Source organism: Calonectris borealis, chromosome W (genome assembly GCF_964195595.1).
Source record: "Calonectris borealis chromosome W, bCalBor7.hap1.2, whole genome shotgun sequence".
Taxonomy (NCBI): domain Eukaryota; kingdom Metazoa; phylum Chordata; class Aves; order Procellariiformes; family Procellariidae; genus Calonectris; species Calonectris borealis.
This window is the reverse complement of record NC_134351.1, coordinates 11048398-11063104: the sequence shown is the minus strand read 5'-3', so window position 1 is coordinate 11063104 and position 14707 is coordinate 11048398. Positions and strand designations below refer to the sequence as shown.

At 49.0% G+C, this 14707-nt stretch overlaps 1 protein-coding gene and 1 long non-coding RNA gene across 23 annotated transcripts in view; one reads left to right on the top strand and one right to left on the bottom strand.

Moving 5' to 3' along the window:
• Positions 1 to 14707, top strand: part of LOC142074915 (amyloid-beta A4 precursor protein-binding family A member 1-like) — a 278116-nt gene that overhangs the window by 153309 nt on the left and 110100 nt on the right. For 3 of the 22 annotated variants that reach the window (XM_075135888.1, XM_075135887.1, XM_075135893.1), the window contains one exon: positions 1483 to 1681. The exons of 18 other annotated variants lie outside the window; for them this stretch is intronic. The gene's annotated coding sequence lies outside the window, so the exon portion shown is untranslated. Of the gene's footprint in view, positions 1 to 1482; positions 1682 to 13515; positions 14175 to 14707 lie in introns of those variants that run through there. One more of the 22 variants, XM_075135901.1, reaches the window with a different exon arrangement.
• LOC142074916 (uncharacterized) lies at positions 1653 to 13379 on the bottom strand. The gene is made up of 4 exons (XR_012670752.1): positions 11460 to 13379; positions 10477 to 10860; positions 8387 to 10132; positions 1653 to 1733 (listed from the first exon to the last, which is right to left on the bottom strand). It is a non-coding gene; the product is annotated as an uncharacterized LOC142074916 (long non-coding RNA).

The following is a 14707-nucleotide window of genomic DNA, read 5'->3' as shown; positions in this document are numbered from 1 at the left end:
TAGGAGAGAGATGCTGATTTGCTGTGCGGGTGTGCCAGTACATATTTTATGTTTCAAGTAGAGCTCCAAAAAGATTGGACTGCTTAACAAAGGTCACAAATGGAGGTGATGTTTTTTAACAGAGTAATGGCTTGCCAAAGGAAGTATTAACAAGTGCTAAGCGCAAAAGAGAGGTGCTTGATCAGAAGTTAGCAGCTAGTAGCACTGAACTGGCAAAATTAAAAGCTATGTGCCAAACTGCCTGTGCTGCTAGGAGAACAGTCAGTGAACTTAAAGGTGACTGCCATGGACTGGGATCCCAAAACCTGGGATCCTGGGATGGTGAACTAAGGACTCTGATGATGAATTAAAAGCAGAGTCCTATCAGGCAGCCCCAGTTACAGCAATTAGGCAGACCTATGAGAATTGAAGTACCATTCCCCAGAATGTGACCACACAGAATGTGTCCTTTACTCAGAGCAAGATTAAGGATATATAGAAAACTTACAGCCACCGCTATGAGGAAACACCCTTGCAGTGGCTATGGATGTGCTGGGAAACTGGAGCCAGTGGGATACAGCTGATGGCTCGAGAGCAGGCTTCTGGGGAGTTTGGTGCCTATGCCACTTGTAAACGTTCCCCTGCGCAACAGAGGTGGGCTTTGGGCTTGGCCGATGGAGGGATATGTTGAGCAATAGCCCAATCCTGCTGATCCCATGAATGTGATATCCCTGTGGAGGGACTAAGAAGGGGGTAATCAACTACAGTTGCTTGGGCTGCTGGAGTGTGTTTACAGGCAAGAGGGGAGGGACCCCAAAAAGGTGGTGATCACTGATGCTATAGCCTGAACACTCCAATGGGTAGGCAGGGTTAATAACACCCCTCTGTTATCACCTGTTAACTTGGTGGGATGCCTTATTGATCAAGGAGTGACCTATATGTATGGGGGGGGGGCAGATGGGATGGAACATGCCAGAAGATTAGTGTGAGATCAGAAGCATAGCTAAGGATAATGCTTAGAGTCCAATAGCAGGCTGCATCCCTGATATTCCAGGTAAACTCATTGTGTTAGCAGATCTGAATCTCGTTTTAGTTGGGACTTTAACAAAGAGATTTCATTTGCAAATATATTAGACTATAAATAGACTGTGAAGCTTCAATTATATATTTTCATCCTTTCTCTATGAGTATTAAAAAATCTGCAACTCTTGCATGCTCTTGCTTACCTATTTAATTTCTGTGCATGGAAGCATGTATGGGCCTTTGAGGTTCATTGGCTCTGAGAAAGGAGAGGCAAACTATCAAATATTTAAAACCTGCTTCTCAATAATGTAATCCAATAATATTTCAGATCCTTGAGAAGGAACTTTAGGATATGGCAGCAATAAAGTTTTAATTAATTTGTTTTTGAAGGGCTTTTTTGAAGCCTGACCCTCCTTTTCCCTTGAGAGCTGCTTTTAAGCTGAGGCTTTACCACTGGCCCCTGCCTGTGCTACATTGCAGCTGTGTCTGTGCCCGGTCTCAGACCTCTGTGATTCTGACTGAGACCTGGACCCGCTGGTTTGGCTTCCTGGCTTGGCCTTGGACCTGCCTCATCACTACGGAGTTGCTGGGTGATCACTGGACTGTGTCTGACCCCAACTACTGTCTCTGGCCCTAATCCTGACCTGGACTTGCGGCTCCACATTATGGCTCCTTGTTGGTGAGGTCACTGCTCCTGCTTGCCTTATTCTTGTGCTCCACTCCTGGCTCACCTTTTGTCCTGGTTCCAGCTGGGACAGGGTTAACTTTCTTCCCAGTAGCTTGGGGGGTGTGCTGTGTTTTGGGTTCGGTGTGAAAGGAGCGTTGATGGCCCATTGATGCTTTGGCTGTTGCTGGGTGATGCTTGCACCGGGAGGGGGGAGCACAGCCGGGGTGGTGGACCGAGCTGGCCAATGGGGTATTCTATACCATGTGACATCATGCTCAGTATAAAAACCAGGTGTGGGGGGGGGCTCGCCCCCCCCCCCCCCCCCGTTCGTGACACGCGATCGGCAGTTGGTGAGCGGTTGTGTTGTGCATTGCCTGCTTTGTGTATTCTGTTATTGTTGTTGTTCTCATTGTTATTATTACTGTTCTACTTTGTTTTATTTCAATTATTAAACTGTTTTTATCTCAACCCGGGAGCTTTCCTACTTGTGCCCTCCCGATTCTCTCCCCCATCCCACCGGATGTGGGGGGTGATCGAGCGGCTGCGTGGCGTTTATTTTTGCTGGCTGGGGTTAAACCACGACAGTCCTTTTTGGCGCCCAACGTGGGGCACGAAGGGTTGAGATAACGACAGATTATTTAGAGCATATTAAGGAATTTGTATCTGGTAACATATTAATTTGTTCTGCACCATGCTCTTGTTTTTGCTGTACCTGTTAAAAATTGGAGTTGGGTTTTGTAGTCTGTTGTGCTCTGCCGTGATTAATGATGTTTTGCCTGGGAGATTTGTTACTAAAACGCTGGCATTCGGGGTTATTTGGTATTTGGGATTCGTAATGAAGCCGTTTCTGCATTTCGGGTACCACCTCATGGAGACCATTAGCAATTATACCTTTTCCTCCGAGAGATTTTTTATGGAGGAAATAGAGAATGGCACCCTCGCTACCTTCCTCTATGATGTCATCTCCTTTGTTAAAATAACTTGCCAGTACCTTGAACATCCCTGGGTAGTTAAGATACATCTATTGGTACTCCTTGGGAATATTGTTGTGGTTTTATCCAAGGTTAGTAAGCAATTCAAGAATGTCATCCAGAGATCTGCCCCAAGGCTGGATAGTTATGAGTGGCAGGGCGAGTGGGATAGCATGGGCAAATGCCTAGGGCGATGGGCACCCCCAGTGTTCTGGAACTTTACCCCTGAACAAGTGCAGAACCCTGAAAAATTAGTAGAATATTTGGAAGAAGTATGCTGTCACCCTGGCCATTCTAGGGAGACGCAAATCACTACAATGTGCTGGGGCCTGGCCCACGCCTACCGAGCCCTGTTTAACACCACTCAGAACCCCCAAGGGGAAGGAAACGTCTCTGCAGCTGATGACAAAGCAACAGGCCCTGCGGCTACCCCACCCCCCACGGCAAGCACAGCGGCTCCCTCACCCCCCAGGGCAGGCACGGCAGCTACTCTGCCCCCTGTGACAGAGAACCAACCCATGCCGGTATCAGTCGCCCCTATACAAAAAAGAAAATGCACAAGAAAATCAGCTCGTTTAGTAAGGGATGAAGATGAACCAGGGCCATCAGGAGAACAGGAGGAGGAGGAGGCAGAACCCGTAAATGAGATGGTGACCACCCGATCCCTATCCCTGGGTGAGCTGCGAGATATGCGAAAAGACTTCAGTTGTCGTCCAGGCGAGCACATTGTCACCTGGCTGCTCCGATGCTGGGATAACGGGGCCGGTAGCCTGGAAATAGAGGGTAGGGAAGCCAAGCAGCTGGGATCCCTTTCTAGGGAAGGGGGCATTGACAAAGCAATTGGACAAGGGGCACAAGTCCTCAGCCTCTGGAGGCGACTCCTGTCAGGTGTGAAGGAAAGGTATCCCTTCAAGGAAGATGTTATATGTCACCCAGGCAAGTGGACCACCATGGAGAGAGGTATCCAGTACCTGAGAGAATTAGCTGTGCTGGAAGTGATTTATGATGACCTGAACAACGAGCAGTTATCCAAAGACCCAGATGAAGTCAAATGCACCCGACCCATGTGGCGGAAGTTTGTACGGAGCGCACCAGCGTCACATGCAAACTCATTGGCAATAATGACCTGGAGAGATGGAGAGGAACAAACAGTGGATGAACTGGCTGGCCAACTCCGGCAATATGAAGAAAGTCTCTCTTCCTCCCTACGGGCCTGTGTCTCTGCTGTGGAGAAACTGTCTCGGGAGGTCCAGCAACTCAAAGAGGATATGTCCTGCTCCCCACCTGCACGGGCCAGTGTCTCAGCCATTAGGAGCAGGCGTCCCTCTGCTCAAGAGAGGAGGCATCGTGGGTACACACCCCGGGGCACCCTGTGGTTTTACCTGCGTGACCACGGAGAGGACATGAGGAAGCGGGATGGAAAACCTACCTCAGTCCTACAGGCACGGGTACATGAGTTGCAAGGGAAAACAACCACAAAAGGGGGTTCTTCCAGGAAAACTGCTGCTCCAGTCTCCAGTGAGATCCCCAGACAGAGTAGAAGGGCTGATTCCACTTCCGACCTTAATAAAGGGGCTTCTGACTCATACTTACAAGAAGTGGATAGCGAATATGATGACCAGGACTAGAGGGGCCCTGCCTCCAGCCAGGTGGAGGAAAGGGACAACCGGGTTTACTGGACTGTGTGGATTCGATGGCCTGGCACATCAGATCCACAAGAATATAAGGCTCTTGTAGACACCGGTGCGCAGTGTACCCTGATGCCATCAGGCTATAAAGGGGCAGAACCCATTTGTATTTCTGGAGGGACAGGGGGATCCCAAGAGTTAACTGTGTTGGAGGCTGAAGTGAGCCTAACTGGGAATGAGTGGCAGAAGCACCCCATTGTGACTGGCCCAGAGGCTCCGTGCATCCTTGGCATAGACTACCTCAGGAGAGGGTATTTCAAGGACCCAAAAGGGTATCGGTGGGCTTTTGGTATAGCTGCCCTGGAGACGGAGGAAGTTAAACAGCTGTCCACCTTGCCCGGTCTCTCGGAGGACCCTTCTGTTGTGGGGTTGTTGAAGGTCCAAGAACAACAGGAACCAATCGCTACCACAACAGTGCACCGGCAGCAATACCGCACCAACCGAGACCCCCTGATCCCCATCCATGAGCTGATTCGTCGACTGGAGAGCCAAGGAGTGATCAGTAAGACTCGCTCACCCTTCAACAGTCCCATATGGCCAGTGCGAAAGTCCAATGGAGAGTGGAGGCTAACAGTAGACTACCGTGGCCTGAACGAAGTCACGCCGCCACTGAGTGCTGCCGTGCCGGACATGCTGGAACTTCAATACGAACTGGAGTCAAAGGCAGCCAAGTGGTACGCCACCATTGACATCGCTAATGCCTTCTTCTCCATCCCTTTGGCGGCAGAGTGCAGGCCACAGTTTGCTTTCACTTGGAGGGGCGTCCAGTACACCTGGAACCGACTGCCCCAGGGGTGGAAACACAGCCCTACCATTTGCCATGGACTGATCCACACCGCACTGGAACAGGGTGAGGCTCCGGAACACCTGCAGTACATTGATGACATCATCGTGTGGGGCAACACAGCAGAGGAAGTTTTCGAGAAAGGGGAGAGAATAGTCCAAATCCTTCTGAAGGCCGGCTTTGCCATAAAACAAAGTAAGGTCAAGGGACCTGCACAGGAGATCCAGTTTTTAGGAATAAAATGGCAAGATGGATGTCGTCAGATCCCAATGGATGTGATCAACAAAATAACAGCCATGTCTCCACCAACTAACAAAAAGGAAACGCAAGCTTTCTTAGGCGTTGTGGGCTTTTGGAGAATGCATATTCCAAATTACAGTCAGATCGTAAGCCCTCTCTATCACGTGACCAGGAAGAAGAACGACTTCAGATGGGGCCCTGAGCAACGACAAGCATTTGAACAAATTAAACAGGAGATAGTTCAGGCAGTAGCCCTTGGGCCAGTCCGGGCAGGACAAGATGTGAAGAATGTGCTCTACACCGCAGCCGGGGAGAATGGTCCTACCTGGAGCCTCTGGCAGAAAGCACCAGGGGAGACTCGAGGTCGACCCTTAGGGTTCTGGAGTCGGGGATACAGAGGATCTGAGGCCCGCTACACTCCAACTGAGAAGGAGATATTGGCAGCATATGAAGGGGTTCGAGCTGCTTCGGAAGTGGTTGGTACTGAAGCACAGCCCCTCCTGGCACCCCGACTGCCGGTGCTGGGCTGGATGTTCAAAGGGAGGGTCCCCTCTACACATCATGCAACTGATGCTACGTGGAGTAAGTGGGTCGCGCTGATCACACAACGGGCCCGAATAGGAATCCCCAGTCGCCCAGGAATCTTGGAGGTGATCACGAACTGGCCAGAAGGTAAAGATTTTGGAATATCCCCAGAGGAGGAGGTGACGCGTGCTGAAGAGGCCTCACCATATAACAAACTACCAGAAAACGAGAAGCAATATGCCCTGTTCACTGATGGGTCCTGTCGCCTTGTGGGAAAACATCGGAGGTGGAAGGCTGCGGTATGGAGTCCTATACGCCAAGTTGCAGAAACTGCTGAAGGAGAAGGTGAATCGAGTCAGTTTGCAGAGGTGAAAGCCATCCAGCTGGCCTTGAACATTGCCGAACGAGAAAAATGGCCAGTACTTTATCTCTATACTGACTCATGGATGGTGGCAAATGCCCTGTGGGGGTGGTTGCAGCAATGGAAGCAGAACAACTGGCAGCGCAGAGGTAAACCCATCTGGGCTGCCGCATTGTGGCAAGATATTGGTGCCCGGGTAGAGAACCTGGTTGTAAAAGTACGTCACGTAGATGCTCACGTACCCAAGAGTCGGGCCAGTGAAGAGCACCAAAACAACCAGCAGGTGGATCAGGCTGCCAAGATTGAAGTAGCTCAGGTAGATCTGGACTGGCAACATAAAGGTGAATTATTTATAGCTCGGTGGGCCCATGACACTTCAGGCCACCAAGGGAGAGATGCAACATATAGATGGGCTCGTGATTGAGGGGTGGACTTGACCATGGACACTATTGCACAAGTTATCCATGAATGTGAAACATGCGCTGCAATCAAGCAAGCCAAGCGAGTAAAGCCTCTTTGGTATGGAGGACGATGGTTGAAGTATAAATATGGGGAGGCTTGGCAGATTGATTATATCACGCTCCCACAAACCCGACAGGGCAAGCGCTATGTGCTCACCACGGTAGAAGTAACCACAGGATGGCTGGAAACATATCCTGTGCCCCATGCCACCGCCCGGAACACTATCCTGGGCCTTGAAAAGCAAGTCCTATGGCGACATGGCACCCCAGAAAGAATTGAGTCAGACAACGGGACTCACTTCCGAAACGCCCTCATAGACACCTGGGCCAAAGAGCATGGCATTGAGTGGGTCTATCACATCCCCTACCATGCACCAGCCTCCGGAAAAATTGAACGATACAACGGGCTGCTAAAGACAACACTGAGGGCAATGGGCAGTGGGACATTCAAGCATTGGGACACACATTTAGCAAAGGCCACCTGGTTAGTCAACAACAGGGGATCTGTCACTCGAGCTGGCCCTGCCCAATCCAAACCCTTACGTGCTGTAGAGGGGGATAAAGTCCCTGTCGTGCATATGAGAAATATGCTGGGGAAGACAGTCTGGGTTACTCCTGCCTCTGGCAAGGGAAAACCCATCCGTGGGATTGCTTTTGCTCAGGGACCTGGGTGCACTTGGTGAGTGATGCGAAAGGATGGGGAAGTCCGGTGTGTACCTCAAGGGGATTTAATTTTGGGTGAAAATAGCCAATGAACTGAATTGTACGATGTTAGTTATTACATAGTACTGTATGTCATCACTTCTATGGTTACCATATGCCATATTAACAGTATTACAGTAAGAATCACCCAGATTAATGTAGGATGAACTCCGATGAAACTGAGCAAGGTGCAACAATGATAGAACCGGACGAGCGCCCAGAACTGGCCTCCGCATGCAAGAGCCCAACACCACCCACCATCTCTCCTGCCCTGCAAGACTGTTATGACAGGTGGAACCCGAAGTCATGGACTAAATGAACTCAACGGACGTTTTAGAGGGATGGCCCATGGACTAAGGGAATGATATCTCTGTGTGTGTATATATCAAAAGGCAGGGAAAAGTAGCGGTGACTAATTGGAACGTATGGGAAAATGTAAGACCTGGGCATGATGTAGATGGTATAGAATAAGGGGTGGATATTGTCCTGGTTCCAGCTGGGACAGGGTTAACTTTCTTCCCAGTAGCTTGGGGGGTGTGCTGTGTTTTGGGTTCGGTGTGAAAGGAGCGTTGATGGCCCATTGATGCTTTGGCTGTTGCTGGGTGATGCTTGCACCGGGAGGGGGGAGCACAGCCGGGGTGGTGGACCGAGCTGGCCAATGGGGTATTCTATACCATGTGACATCATGCTCAGTATAAAAACCAGGTGTGGGGGGGGGCTCGCCCCCCCGTTCGTGACACGCGGTCGGCGGTCGGTGAGTGCTTGTGTTGTGCATTGCCTGCTTTGTGTATTCTGTTATTGTTGTTGTTCTCATTGTTATTATTACTGTTCTACTTTGTTTTATTTCAATTATTAAACTGTTTTTATCTCAACCCGGGAGCTTTCCTACTTGTGCCCTCCCGTTTCTCTCCCCCATCCCTCCAGGGGGGGTGATCGAGCGGCTGCGTGGCGTTTATTTTTGCTGGCTGGGGTTAAACCACGACACCTTTGCTTGCAGAGTAGCTGGCCCTTGCTGCTCCCTGACAAAAATGAGTCAAAGGAGAATCAGGTCCCTCTTTCTTTTATATTGCCTGAATCCTGATGGCTTCCCATGAGGGAATATCCTCTTAGCTTGAAGTTTTCAAGTATAACCAATTCCTCAAAAGGAATTTATTTACTGAACGTGTGACAGAAGCTAACTGGAAATTTCCTGGAGTTTCAACACTTTTTCCTCTAGTTTTTCCATTGGATTGATTTTGTGCTCTTGACTTTAGGTTTGGTCAGGGTAAGAAGCAGTAGGTCTTTAGATCAAGAGCTACTGCTTACTTGTCTTGGTAACTGCTAAAATTATTTCTTTGTCACAAATGCCTTTAAGAAGTAAAAAAATTATTGCTTAACTGTTCTAGAGGCACTTCAAATCTTGCATATGCTCTGTATTCTACTACTTTAGCCTTTTAATGCTTTTTTCTGCTTTGAAACAATCTGGAACAGCATTCTATAATTTGCTGCACTCAGTCCAAGGAGCCTAATTGGGGATGATCTCTCTAACAAAGATTAAAGCTAGCTTCGCATTATAATATTGATATTCACTTAAATGCTATTCTAATTTCTCTTTTTTCTTTGGAAACTGACTTCTTAATAATCATGATATAAACGCCAGTGCGGCAATTCCAGTGGTCAAAATTGTAGGTGATCTTGGAAGCTAATTTAAGATACAATCTATAATAAACCCAGAAAAAAAAAAAGAGTAAGCTATCAGTGAATAATTGTGCGGTAAAAACCGAACAAGAAAATCAAATTTCCTTAGCTTAGGCTTTAGGCTTTTATACTAGTAATTTTATTTACGATGCTTAAGCTGTAACTTCAGTTGGTGAGAACAAACACATTTATTCTCTGTACCACTTGCTATTTAGGATTTGTTCATGTCTTTTTTATCATTTTTGATCCAGTCTGCGTGTGAAATCTGTTGTTACAGAGATGGTCGTCTGTGGAGGCTTGCAAAGATTTTTGTCTTCACTGCTTTTGGTTTGCTACTACTTTGTGTTATAACATTGGGCAACCTTTCTATGGTGGTAGATAGATGGTATCAAATCCCTCTTGAGTCCATTGGCTCTGTTTCTTCTGTTGGCAAGACTTTATTGCTAAGAAAGGCCTATTCCTTTCCTGAGCAGAGATTGCTCATGCATGTTCTTTCTTTTCTCTCTGTCTCTCTCTCGTGTCCCAGAGATCACTGTCACTTTGTGTTCTCATTCACTTGTACACATTTATGATGTCTGGTGTGTCTGAATTGAAGATTTGAACCTGAATCGTGTTTTTTAAAACTTAAAGCTAGAGAAGAACAGAATAGAAATTGGAAATTGGGACTTCCAATTGGAAGAAAAGGTGAACATTAATGGGGGGTGACTTAATTCTAGGTCTGTTTCTTTTTTTAAAGGAACTTGTGGAGATTGGCTATGTCAGGTGCAGGATCCTTCCAGTTCCTTTTTCCTCAGATAGAGGGGGAGATGTGGGCAGGCAATGAAGGGACTTTTTTATCCTGCATCCGTTAGATTGGCTTTATTGTTGACTGCATGCTAGCTGTATATCAAGTAGTCAATAAGTACAGGTTTAATGTGTTAAGGGATGTTAAGACAGGTGCCGCCTCCAGCTGCTCCGGCTCAGAACTCCCTCCTGCCTGGTGGCTGGAGCCCAGCCTGGTGTGCCTGGGGACCCGGGGTCTCTGCCCAGGCTGGGGGATGCAGCTGCCACTTTCCTGTTTGCAGGTTCAACCATTAGCAAAGCTGAGCACATATCCCAGAAACACAGACACACACACACACAGGACACATGCAGGACACTGACACGGCCAGTTACATAGACTCCCACAGGCAAGGCGTTGCCTTCAAGAGCACCTACATATAGGACTTGCATAAAATGTAAGCACAGGCAGCCAAGTCCCTTTCCTCCTCTTTGGCTGTCAGCGATAGAAGTTCACTAGTGAAGGCACACACAACACTCTCTAGATTCACAAGCACATGCACGCTTGCAGATCCCCCAAGTACCGGCACAGCCCCTCTGTCCGTCTGGTATCCCTACCTAGATCCCAGGCCCTCTTACCTGCTTCACGAGTCTCCTACTCGTCGGCTAGTCCAGCTTGAAGTTTGCCTGTGAATACACATGCACACCCTCACACACATCTGACTTGGGGAAGATACAGACACTTGCTCCCCACCAGCAGCCATCACCAGGCACACAGGCCGTGACCAGCGGTCCTGCTCCAGACACTGTTGCTGAGCCCCTCACTCGCCTCACTCACGCTGTTCCGTCCCAGTAGCTGATTTTCAGGACACACATTGTTCCCACCCAAGCATCTGGCAGCCGAGACCCTCACCTGCTCCAGTTCTTGGCACCACAGGTGCAGGGTGCCTACACCCCTGGTCTGACTCCAGTAGCTGGCACCAAATCCACTCACACCTGTCTCCCAGTAACTGGCATTTAGTCCTTGCAGCACACGTACACATGGGATACAGAGTGAGATTATGCAGAGAGATAATTAAGAAAGGGTTTAATAAGAAGATAGGACAGACTGCGGTGATCAGGTGCAGGGCTCAGTCAGACAAGCGTACTGACCAGCCCCATTTTACATGCAACTGGCTCCTTTTATACCCCTTTCTGCCTGTTCCTCCTGTCCCTCCTTTCACCTCCCCATTTCCCTTCCCCTGCACATTCCCTCATCAGTTTGCATAGTTTCACCACCACCCCCAACATCCTGGACCCTCAGATTTACATCCTTATCATCAGTTGCAAAGTCTCAGTTTTCCTGCAGTTTCTTGATAGCTGTGGTGGGTTGACCTTGGCAAGCAGCTAAGCCCCACGCAGCTGCTCACTCGCTCCCTCCCTCAGTGGGATGGGGGGAATGAATAGAAATAGTAAAAGCAAGAAAACTTGTGGATCAAGATAAAAATAGTTTCATAAACAAAGGAAAGAGGAAGAAGAAAGAAAGGGGAAAAAAACCCAAAACAAGTGATGCAAAATCAATCACTCGCCACCTCCCATAAGCAGACCAATGCCCAGCCAGTCCCCGAACAACAGTTACCTACCCGAAGCCCCCCTCCTCTCAATTTTTGTTGCTGAGCACAATGTTATATGGTATGGAATATCTTTTTTGTCACTTTGGGTCAGCTGTCCTGGTTGTGTCCTCTCCCAGCTTCTTGCTGTTATGAAAATTCATAACTGGCCCATGCTGACCAAGGAGAAAGGCTAGGATGCAAAGTATAGAATTACAAGGGTAAATATTTATTCATGCACATGAGGTGTCCCAGCCAAACTGGGCACCCCAAATGTAGTTTTTACATGGGGTTTTATACCTTTCAGGTGTACAGGTACAATACAAATTGATCAGTCACTAATTAACACATACTACTGACTACCAATCATAGTAAAACTTTGCAAAGCAACTTCTTATCTATTACTCCAGATATCTCTGGAGTTGGTCTTGCAATAGTTTCTTATCTATGACGCCAGTTACTGGGGCTTTTTCAAGGATATGTTAGAGGGGTAGGAAGCTAGTGTTATCTTGGTTGTCCAGGGATATCTTTGATCCTTCATGGACAGCTCTAAGATTCCGAGAAGCAAGGTCCCTATCTCCAGGGTCAGGCTGTCCTTCTGGTCCCGGAGATGAGCTGGTGTCCTTTGCTTTGTTTACTTGAGCATGAACGATAGCAAAGTCCCCAGTAATATTCCACTACCTCATCAGATTGCAGTGTAAAATGCAAACTAATATATATATGTGGTGGGTTGACCCTGGCTGGATGCCAGGTGCCCACCAAGCCACTCTATCACTCCCCTTCCTCAACAGGACGAGGGGAGAAAATTACGATGAAAGGCTCGTGGGTCGAGATAAGGACAGGGAGAGATCACTCACCAATTACCATCACAGGCAAAACAGACTCAACTCGGGGAAATTAATTTAATTTATTGCCAATCAAAAGTCAGAGTAGGGTAATGAGAAATAAAAACAAATCTTAAAACACCTTCCCCCCACCCCTCCCTTCTTCCTGGGCTCAACTTCACTCCCGGCTTCTCTACCTCCTCCCCCCGAGCAGCACAGGGGGATGGGGAATGGGGGTTGCAGTCAGTTCATTACGCATTGTCTCTGCCGCTCCTTCCTCCTCACACTCTTCCCCTGCTCCAGCGTGGGGTCCCGCCCACGAGAGACAGTCCTCCACAAACTTCTCCAACGTGGGTCCTTCCCACGGGCTGCAGTTCTTCACAAACTGCTCCAGCATGGGTCCTTTCCACGGGGTGCAGTCCTTCAGGAACAGACTGCTCCAGCGCGCGTCCCCCACGGGGTCACAAGTCCTGCCAGAAGACCTGCTCCAGCACGGGCTCTCCATGGGGTCACAGCCTCCTTCGGGCATCCACCTGCTCTGGCGTGGGGTCCTCCATGGGCTGCAGGGTGGATATCTGCTCCACCGTGGACCTCCATGGGCTGCAGGGGGACAGCCTGCCTCACCATGGTCTTCACCACAGGCTGCAGGGGAATCTCTGCTCCGGCACCTGGAGCACCTCCTCCCCCTCCTTCTTCACTGCCCTTGGTGTCTGCAGAGTTGTTTCTCTCACATATTCTCACTCCTTTCTCCCAGCTGCTGTTGTGCAGCAGTTTTTTCCCCTTCTTAAATATGTTATCACAGAGGCACTACCAGCGTCGCTGATTGGCTCAGCTTTGGCCAGCAGCAGGTCCATCTTGGAGCTGGCTGGCACTGGCTCCATCGGACATGGGAGAAGCTTCTGGCAGCTTCTCACAGAAGCCACCCCTGTAGACACCCCCCCCCCCCCCCGCTACCAAAACCTTGCCACGCAAACCCAAAACAATATATTAACAAAGTTAATACACTTTCATACTATAAAGACTGATTGATATAACGGGGAGGGAAATTTTCATTACATTGCTGTATTGGGCCTACGTGGCAAAGTTTTGGTAGGGGGGGGCTGCGGGGGGGGCTGCGGGGGGGGCTGCAAGGGTGGCCTCAGTGAGAAGACACCAGGAGCTGCCCCGTGTCAGATAGAGCCAGTTCCAGCTAGCTCCAAGACAGACCCGCCACTGAGCCAATCAGCGTGAGGAGGAAGGAGTGGGAGAGACAAAGCATTATGAACTGACCGCAACCCCCATTCTCTATTCCCCTGTGCTGCTCGGAGGGAGGAGGTAGAAGAGTTGGGAGTGAAGTTGAGCCTGAGAAGAAGGGAGGGGTGGGGGGAAGGTGTTTTTAGATTTGTTTCATTTCTCACTGTCGTACTCTGTTACAATCAATTGGCAATAAATTAAATTATTTTCCCCAAGTTGAGTCTGTTTTGCCCGTGACGGTAATTGGTGAGTGATCTCCCTGTCCTTATCTCGACCCAAGAGCTTTTCATCAACGTATTGGGTTTGCGTGGCAAGGTTTTGGTAGCAGGGGGGCTAAAGGGGTGGCTGCTGTGAGAAGATGCCAGAAGCTTCCCTCACGTCCAATAGAGCCAGTGCCAGCCGGCTCCAAGACAGACTTGCTGCTGGCCAAAGCTGAGCCAATCAGCAATATTGGTAGCGCCTCTGTGATAACATATTTAAGAAGAGGTAAAAACTGCTGCGCAACAGCAGCCAGAAGAGAGGAGTGAGAAGGACCCATATTGGAGAAGTTCGTGGAGGACTGTCTCCCGTGGGAGGGACCCCATGCTGGAGCAGAGGAAGAGCGCGAGGAGTAAGGAGCAGCAGAGACAACGTGTGATGAATTGACCGCAACCCTGTTTCCCCGTCCCCCTGCACTGCTCGGGGGGAGGAGGTAGAGTAATTGGGAGTGAAGTTGAGCCCGGGAAGAAGGGAGGGGTGGGGGGAAGGTGTTTTAAGATTTGTTTTTATTTCTCATTACCCTACTTTGATTTGATTGTTAATAAATTAAATTAATTTCCCCGAGTCGAGTCTGTTTTGCCCGTGACGGTAACTGGTGAGTGATCTCTCCCTGTCCTTATCTCGACCCATGAGCCTTTCGTCATATTTTCTCTCCCCTGTCCTGTTGAGGAATGGGAGTGATAGAGCGGCTTGGTGGGCACCTGACATCCAGCCAAGGTTCACCCACCACAATTGCACACCCCCAAACTACTCTCTGTGGGGGCAGAGTGAGAAACATAGAAGGCCTTGACACTGTGTAAACACTGTTCAGCAATAGTTAAAACATCAGTGTGTGACCAACAGTGTTTTAGCCACAAATGTAAAACATAGCACCATATGGGCTGCTATGAAGAAAGTTAACTCCATCCCAGCCAGACCCAGTACTATAAGCCATCAATTAGTGTGTCTGATGAGGTTTGTTTCTTG